Below are 7,731 nucleotides of genomic sequence, written 5' to 3' on the forward strand. Positions count from 1 at the left end.
ATTTAATGAACCCCCCTCCCCCGTGTCCTCATACACTGACCTCTGCTGACTGGAGTGCACCCAAAGTCAGGCAGCTTCCCGCGCTCCTCCTCCACAGCCCCAATGTCAAATGCACAGCGCCGGCGTCTTCTTGTAGTCACCGGTGCTGCAGTAGCAACGGATCACAGCGCTGCCCCCCGCGGCGGGTACAGGGCCGGCATCGGGATGATTCTCCTTTCCGCCAGGCTCCACCATCAGCAGCAGCTCCAACAGCAGCTTCCGCTGCTGCTGCTGGGAGTCTGCTGGATGATCCCTATACAGCAGCTCCGGGGAGCTCTGAAAGTGTAGGGCCCAGGGTACTTACCCCCTGGGACCCCCCTTAATCAGCACTGAGGAGGATACAGAGCTGTCCGCAGATGCGCAAGGAGGTGTCCAACCACAGCACTCCCAGTGCCAGCATGAGCGGGGGCAGAGGCGCTAGTACACATGTGCGTCACACCTAGCTGCCCGCCGCTCCTCTGCCCCAGTATTGACGCCTCTCCCATGTTTGGGGGGAGTGAGTTGCCCCCTTGCCCCCCCATTCCGGCACCCCTGAGTGTGAACAAGTAATGCGTGTGGATGAGAGACGCAGATCTTGTGCAGAGCGGAGAGGTCGGGTAGCTAAAAATTTTGAGATGAGTGAAGAGATGTATTTTGGTGCAGTTTGGTTAATAGCCTTGTATGTCAGTAAAAGTATTTCTGCAGCGGGGTACACTGGTATAGGCACAGGGAATAACATCGGGGTGTAGAGTTGATCAGAGGCACCAGCAGGCTAAAACTTTGACTGTTCCCAGGATGCACCGCACTGCCTCCTCTATAGCCCCGCCTCCAGGCACTGGAGCTCAGTTTGTAAGTTGGTGCCTGCAGTGCAGGTCACTAACAGGTGGGGCTGCGCTAGACAGACCTGACGAAGAGCTTTTAGAAGACTTCAAGGGTCACAGCACTAGTAATGTTAGTCTGACATTCTGTGCTGTGACTCAATCACCTCCCTCCACAGCGCTGCATGCTCCCGCAGCCTAATTCCCAGGTACTTACAGCGGAGGCGCACCGGTTCCCATCAGGCACACACAGCGCTGCTGCTCTCCTGGGGGAGGAGGTAAGAGGGTCCCCCAGGTGGAACCCGCCGAAATCGTGATCCGGTCGCGGTCTTAGGAGATGGACCGTGACGCTGGCATGGACACTGTGGCCGGGCAGGGACCCCACTATATCCACCAGGGCATGGGGCACAGGTCGGATTTATTCAAATCCTTTTATATTAGGCTCCACAGTACCCGGTGGTGAAGTCCAGCAGAGGGGATAAGGCTCTGACCTGTAGCCCCTCCCCCAGCCCCAGGCGCCATCTACAGCAGATGTTCCCGCCCTCTCCCTGTCAGCGTTTGGGCACCAATACACAGAGTGGCTCTGATAAGAATAACTTATTGTCACTATAGCATGAACATGTATAGTGGAAGTACATAGTTTTTTTGTCATAAATAAAATTAGCAAAGCTGAGAATTCAAGCCAATAATCACAGAGGGGAAGATGCTATTCCTCAACCTGCTGGTTCGACATCCTAAACACCTATAACGTCTCCCCGATGGCAAGATGGAAAAACCACATTACAAGGATGACCCCTATCTTCAATCATCTTAATTGCCTTCAGCAGACTCCTTGCAGTGAGTACATCCGCCAACCTAGGCAAAGGTTGGCCAATGGTCCTCTCTGCAGATTTAATCACTCTATCCAAAGCAACAAGATCAGAACACTTGGCATTACCATACTACACCGTGATCGCGTACGCCAGCAAGCTCTCAATCACGCAGCGGTAGAAGTTAACAAGAGTCGATTGCTGCAGACCTGCTGCTCGGAGCTTCCGTAAGAAAAAAAAGACGTTGCTGAGCGTTCCCGACCACAGACGTGATGTGTAAAGACCATGATAAATCCTCTGTAAATGTAATTCCCAAGAATTTCACATTGGTAAGCCTGTTCACCTCCTCACCATTCAATATCAATGGGCAAAATGCTGGTTTTCTTAGATTTCCTGAAGTCTATCACAACCTGCTTAGTTTTCTTACCATTTAATAACAGGTTATTATTTACCCCCACTCAGCGAGCCTTCTCACTTCCTCTCTGTAACCACTCTCATCTCCGCTAGTTATCAGACCCACTAAGTGGTGTCATCCGCAGACTTTATCACAGATATTGTTCCGAATTAGACTCACAGTCGGAGGTATACAAGGAGTATAAAAAGGGGCTTAAAACACAACCCTGCGGAACCCCTACATTTAATACCAATTCCAAAGACAAGTCAGAGCCCAGTCTGACTGCGGGCGATCCGTCAGGAAATCCAACAGCCAATTGCATATGGCCGTGTCATATCCGATCTCTAAAATCTTATTTATTAACACCGCCGGCATTACCCTGTTAAAGGCGGAACTGTAATCCACGAATAACAGTCTAGCATAGGAGTCTCTGTTTTCAAGGTGACAGAGTACCCTGTGAAGCACCATAAGAGCTGAGTCTTCAGATGATCTGTTCGGACGATAGGCAAACTGATTGGGGTCAAATCTCAATGGTAGAACGCTTTTCAGATGGGCCAGAACAATTCTCTCCAAACATTTCATAATCAATGTAGTGAGATTGTCCTGGGACTGCTGGGCTCTGTCTCCTCTGTAAAGCCGCCTGTCTCATCAGCGCTGTGCATTTACAGGACACTTACGTATTCTACATGTCATGTTAGACAGTGTTAGTTAAGAGCAAGTGTTCTGCTATCTGAATATTTAGTACACATATTCTGTGATCCGGAGCGGTTCTTGGTGCTGGCAAGCAGTGCCTGCGGTTCTTGGTGTGGGCAAGCAGTGCTGCGGCCACAGTCACCCTGCAGGTGCCCGCCGCCTACCCGCACCTTGCTCCCCGGCTGCAGCAGATGCCGTGGGCTGTGTGGGCGTACGCTGCAGGCGGTGCACTTGTCAGACGCTAGAGGTCATTATTGACCTCTAGTGTCTGTGTGGCGCTGCTATGGGAGAGACATCATGACATCTCTCCCATAGAGAGGAGCCACAGGAGGCCAGATGGATGAAGCAGCAGCAGCAGTTGGGAAACAGGAGCGGGGCAGTGGTAAGTATTTTTTTATGTGTGTGTTTGTAAGCGGCTACTAAGTGACACAACTACTGGGGGCACTGTGACAGGGGGCATAACTACTGGGGCAAATCTACTCGACGCAAATCTACTGGGGGCATATCTACTGGGGGCCCAGCTACTGGGCGCATATCAACTGGCGTGCACAACTACTTGGGGCAAATCTACTGGGGGCACAGCTACTATAGGGAACAACTGTGGACACACCCCTCCCCTATGAAGCCACGACCCTCATTTTTTGCACGCACCTTTGGTGCACACTAACTGTTTTACCGCGGGTGTCAGAGATAAGCCTCCTTCTATCAAGTCCCTTCAATTGTCTGTTCGATACCGTTTGTTTACCAATGCATTGGGAATCCCAGGAAGCAGACAACACACAGGGATATGTCGGCAAGATGAGACTGAAGCTCGTTTATTCAGCAAAGCATTATATAGCAAAAAGTTACTTGCATGGAAACTTGATACACGTCACAGAGTAAAACAAAAAGCGTCTTTTCCCAGAAATCCTTTCTAGCTGGCCCTCTCCTTTGTGTCCTTCAGGAGAAGTCTAAAATCATGAGAAACTGTCTGATAACATATTTCCAAGACTATAGCTACAACCTTGCTTCTCACAGAATGTACTAACTATGAAATGTCAGCATTCTTATGACTTCTTAACAAAGCATCTTTCTTATTCACTACAACATGGCTGCTACTTATACAAAATGGCTGATAGCTGCACAAGCTTAATAAATCTCTCTCAGTCCCTCCTTTCATAATAATATGACATTACAGTTGAGCTACAAGGCATAACATAATCTCTACCTAAAAGAGTCTAGGCAAACAGTCTAGCTATAATGGTGCTAAAGGCTATGTTCCTGTAGGACGGTGCTTGTCACTCTATCCCATGGAAGGTAAAGAACCGTTTGCTTCATATCCATTAAGATAGACTGCTCACGGCTCCTTCTTGCCAAGCTCTTCTGTATTTTCTTAAACTTGGAGGTTTCACATCTTTGAGTTTACAGACTTCTTACAAGCTGAAAGGAAACAAAATAGCATCTTAAAACACAGATATATAAAAATTGCTAAACCAACAATTTTTAATAAAAAAAAACTATTTCATCCCATTAAACCAATTGGCAGGATTAACCCAGGAGAGGAAAACCATCCTCCCTTTCTACCAAGTCCCCTCCAGGAAGTTAGGGGTATTATGTTTGTTGGCATATGCCTACCTTTGAGTTTCCACTTCTTGGACATATTTCTAAACCATAAAACAAAAAGTGTGGGGTGGTGTATCTGGGGCGCCCTCCTTCTGTGGTCATAAGCTAGGACCAGAGTGATGGTAGCTTAACCAAACAAATGGTGGAAAATGCAAGAAATGTAGTATATTGGGAACATTCAAGTTAAAACATGTTACACAGGTTTAATACAATCTCATACATATAAAACAATATACACAATAAAAAGCATACCAAATTGCTAAGCTAGGAGCCGCAGGTGGTAATGATGCAGGGTGGTTCAAACTTCACCCTGCTCTGGCTCCTAAGCTTATAGGGGTCTTCTACCCTGGATGGTGTTCAAAATGTTCAGGAAAATTCAAATTGTGCTTAAATGAAAGAAAGCATACCGGAAAGATATGCTCCCAATATACTACATTTCTTGCATTTTCCACTATTTGTTTGGTTAAGCTACCATCACTCTGGTCCTAGCTTATGACCACAGAAGGAGGGCGCCCCAGATACACCACCCCACACTTTTTGTTTTATGTTCTAATTTTGGGGATAAGAGGAGAACCCCAGAGGTGTACCCTAGGCTGCCCCCTTTTCCTTCTTGCACCCAATAAGCTTTCCCACACCCTTCAGCAATATTTCTAAACCACTTCTTGTGCATTATCTATTCCATTAGTGATAAATGTACAACACATTCCTGGAGTTCTTTTCATACACATTTTAAAAATGTCACTCTATTTTGTAGTATGTATTTACTTCAAAGAAATCTAAAACCCCTATATGCTTCTATGTAGTGGGGACAAATGTCTATTACCCTCCTTTTCCAGGTGTGGGCCCATGTGAGCCCAACATCTCTTAACTAACTGGTATCTTTGAAATCCTTGAGATTTCATGATCTTTACTTTAATTTGCTTAACACAAGATCTAGTGGCTTTGATACCACACTTCTTACATACTAAACACTGGTATGTAACGTTGGATTGATGGACATGCCAATCCCTGCCCTCTCCTATGAGGGATATAGAGTATATTATGATTACAATGAGTACTGAAGTTCCCAATATAATGACCCATAGTGGCCTGTCTAGTTTAGGTCCAATTAGCCTCTGCATGTTTGTGTATTTCATTGTTCAAACTTAACTTGAGCAAATTTGCAGTGGAACCCAAGTCTCTCTCTCTCCTTAATTTTCACAGAAGTGGGCGTGGTCAACAACATTCGATATGGACCATCAAATCTGGGCTCAAGTGACGTTTTCACGTGTCTTTCCAGATACATCCGATCTCCTGATTAAAGCTTGTGGGGATTCAGTTCTGCTCCTGGAACTGGGAGAGAGGCAAAAAACTAGAGAATACAGAGGTGTCAGTTTCTTCAGTAAGACTTTTTACATATGCAGTCAAATAACCATATTTATGCTGTAACTCTTGTGGATAATAACATCCTATCTTAGGTATGCTATCAAACAATATGTCATAAGGTAAATAACTTATGGTTTTACTGAGTATGGTTCTACTATTAACCAGTACTAAAAATAAACACTTTAGCATTCCTTTCTGGTTTCTGTGACACATTCACTAATCTGCGGACGATACAACACATGGAATGCCTGTTGTATCCCCAAATCATATCTTATGTACTACATTATTTCTTCAATGAAATGAATACCGCTATCTGCTACTATAACTTCTGGTACTCCATATCTGCAAATAACTTTTAGCTATTGATTTTGCTGTGGCTTTTACCATTGGCCAATAACTGAAAATGTCTGTGGCTACCAATACATCTTTGGCAGTTAGATATAGTCAATTTGCAGTCTTTGACATGGAAAATAATTTTGGGGGATTGCTCCAAGGGTTGTCTTGACCTTCTGTCCTGGATTGGACATTTACACATATCCAGTAGGCACGTACAAACTTGGTTGCGTCTGGACAAAATTCTGGAGCTATCCATCTTACATTAACTAAATTTCCCATTTGATCCTTTTCCAGGTGTGTGAGTCTATGGCTGACTTGACACGTAGGTGGATATAAGCTTCTGGGTAAGCATAACTTCTCTTCTAATTTCCATAAGCTAGTTTCTTCTTCTTGTCTGGCTCCTCTTCTCTGCCATGCTGCTTTTTCTTTAGGACCTGCTTGTTCCTGAAATTTCTTCAAATCCTGTAGATCAGGCATTTGAGGCTTTACTTCTGTTTCTTCTGTCTGTGTGGTGTAGACTGCTACCTTCACTGGTTGTTTGGTTGTGTAGTGTAGATTGCTACCTTCACTGGTTGTTTGGTTGCTTTTCTTTTTTCACAGGCTTCTTTCTCACCCTCTCCTGCTTGGTTCTGAAGTTCAATCAGTGTAGCATAATCAGGCATTTGGTCTGGCACTGGAATGGTTACTCTATAGGTTTGCCTTTTCTGCTGGGTGCATCTTGTTACCCTCTTGGCTTTAGCATCTTGCCAGATTGTTGCCGCTTGTTTCAGGAGTGTCGTTTATTGCGTGTGCCTGGATCTTCATTACTGCAACCTTTTCTGTGGCCCTTGCAGAGCTCTGAACCGGTGTCTGATCAGTGAAGCATGTTATATGTCTTCGTCACTTGCCACCTTGAATCCTCTGCTTTTCCATATCTGGCCCACAATCCTGTGCTGGGATGGTAAGTATCCTGAATCCACAACTTCATGTTCAGTGGTTACTGCATATCCTGTATAAGGAATCCCATCCTCATAGTACCTTGATCCATTCACATATGCTCATGCTAAGCATAAGGTAGTTCTTGTTCCAGTAAAGCCACACAATCATGGGAATTTATTTTTTATTAGAACTATCATCTTGCTCTGGACCATCCCTCTAGTCCTGCGTCCATAATGATCTGTATGTATCTTGCTCTTCTGGACCACCTTCCTGGTCCTCATCATCATCTTCTTGCTCTCTCCCTCCTTTTGAATCTTGATATTCAACACCTTTATTAATGCTGGTAAAAGGGTTGCTGGGTTGAAGGTAGAACTCTTCTGATGGTTACATTGTTTGCACTTATAGAACTCTTCTGATGGTTACATTGTTTGCACTTATAGAACTCTTCTGATGGTTACATTGTTTGCACTTATAGAACTCTTCTGATGGTTACATTGTTTGCACTTATAGAACTCTTCTGATGGTTACATTGTTTGCACTTATAGAACTCTTCTGATGGTTACATTGTTTGCACTTATAGAACTCTTCTGATGGTTACATTGTTTGCACTTATAGAACTCTTCTGATGGTTACATTGTTTGTACTTATAGAACTCTTCTGATGGTTACATTGTTTGCACTTATAGAACTCTTCTGATGGTTACATTGTTTGCACTTATAGAACTCTTCTGATGGTTACATTGTTTGCACTTATAGAACTCTTCTGATGGTTACATTGT

Source organism: Pseudophryne corroboree, assembly GCF_028390025.1.
Source record: "Pseudophryne corroboree isolate aPseCor3 chromosome 3 unlocalized genomic scaffold, aPseCor3.hap2 SUPER_3_unloc_75, whole genome shotgun sequence".
Lineage (NCBI taxonomy): Eukaryota > Metazoa > Chordata > Amphibia > Anura > Myobatrachidae > Pseudophryne > Pseudophryne corroboree.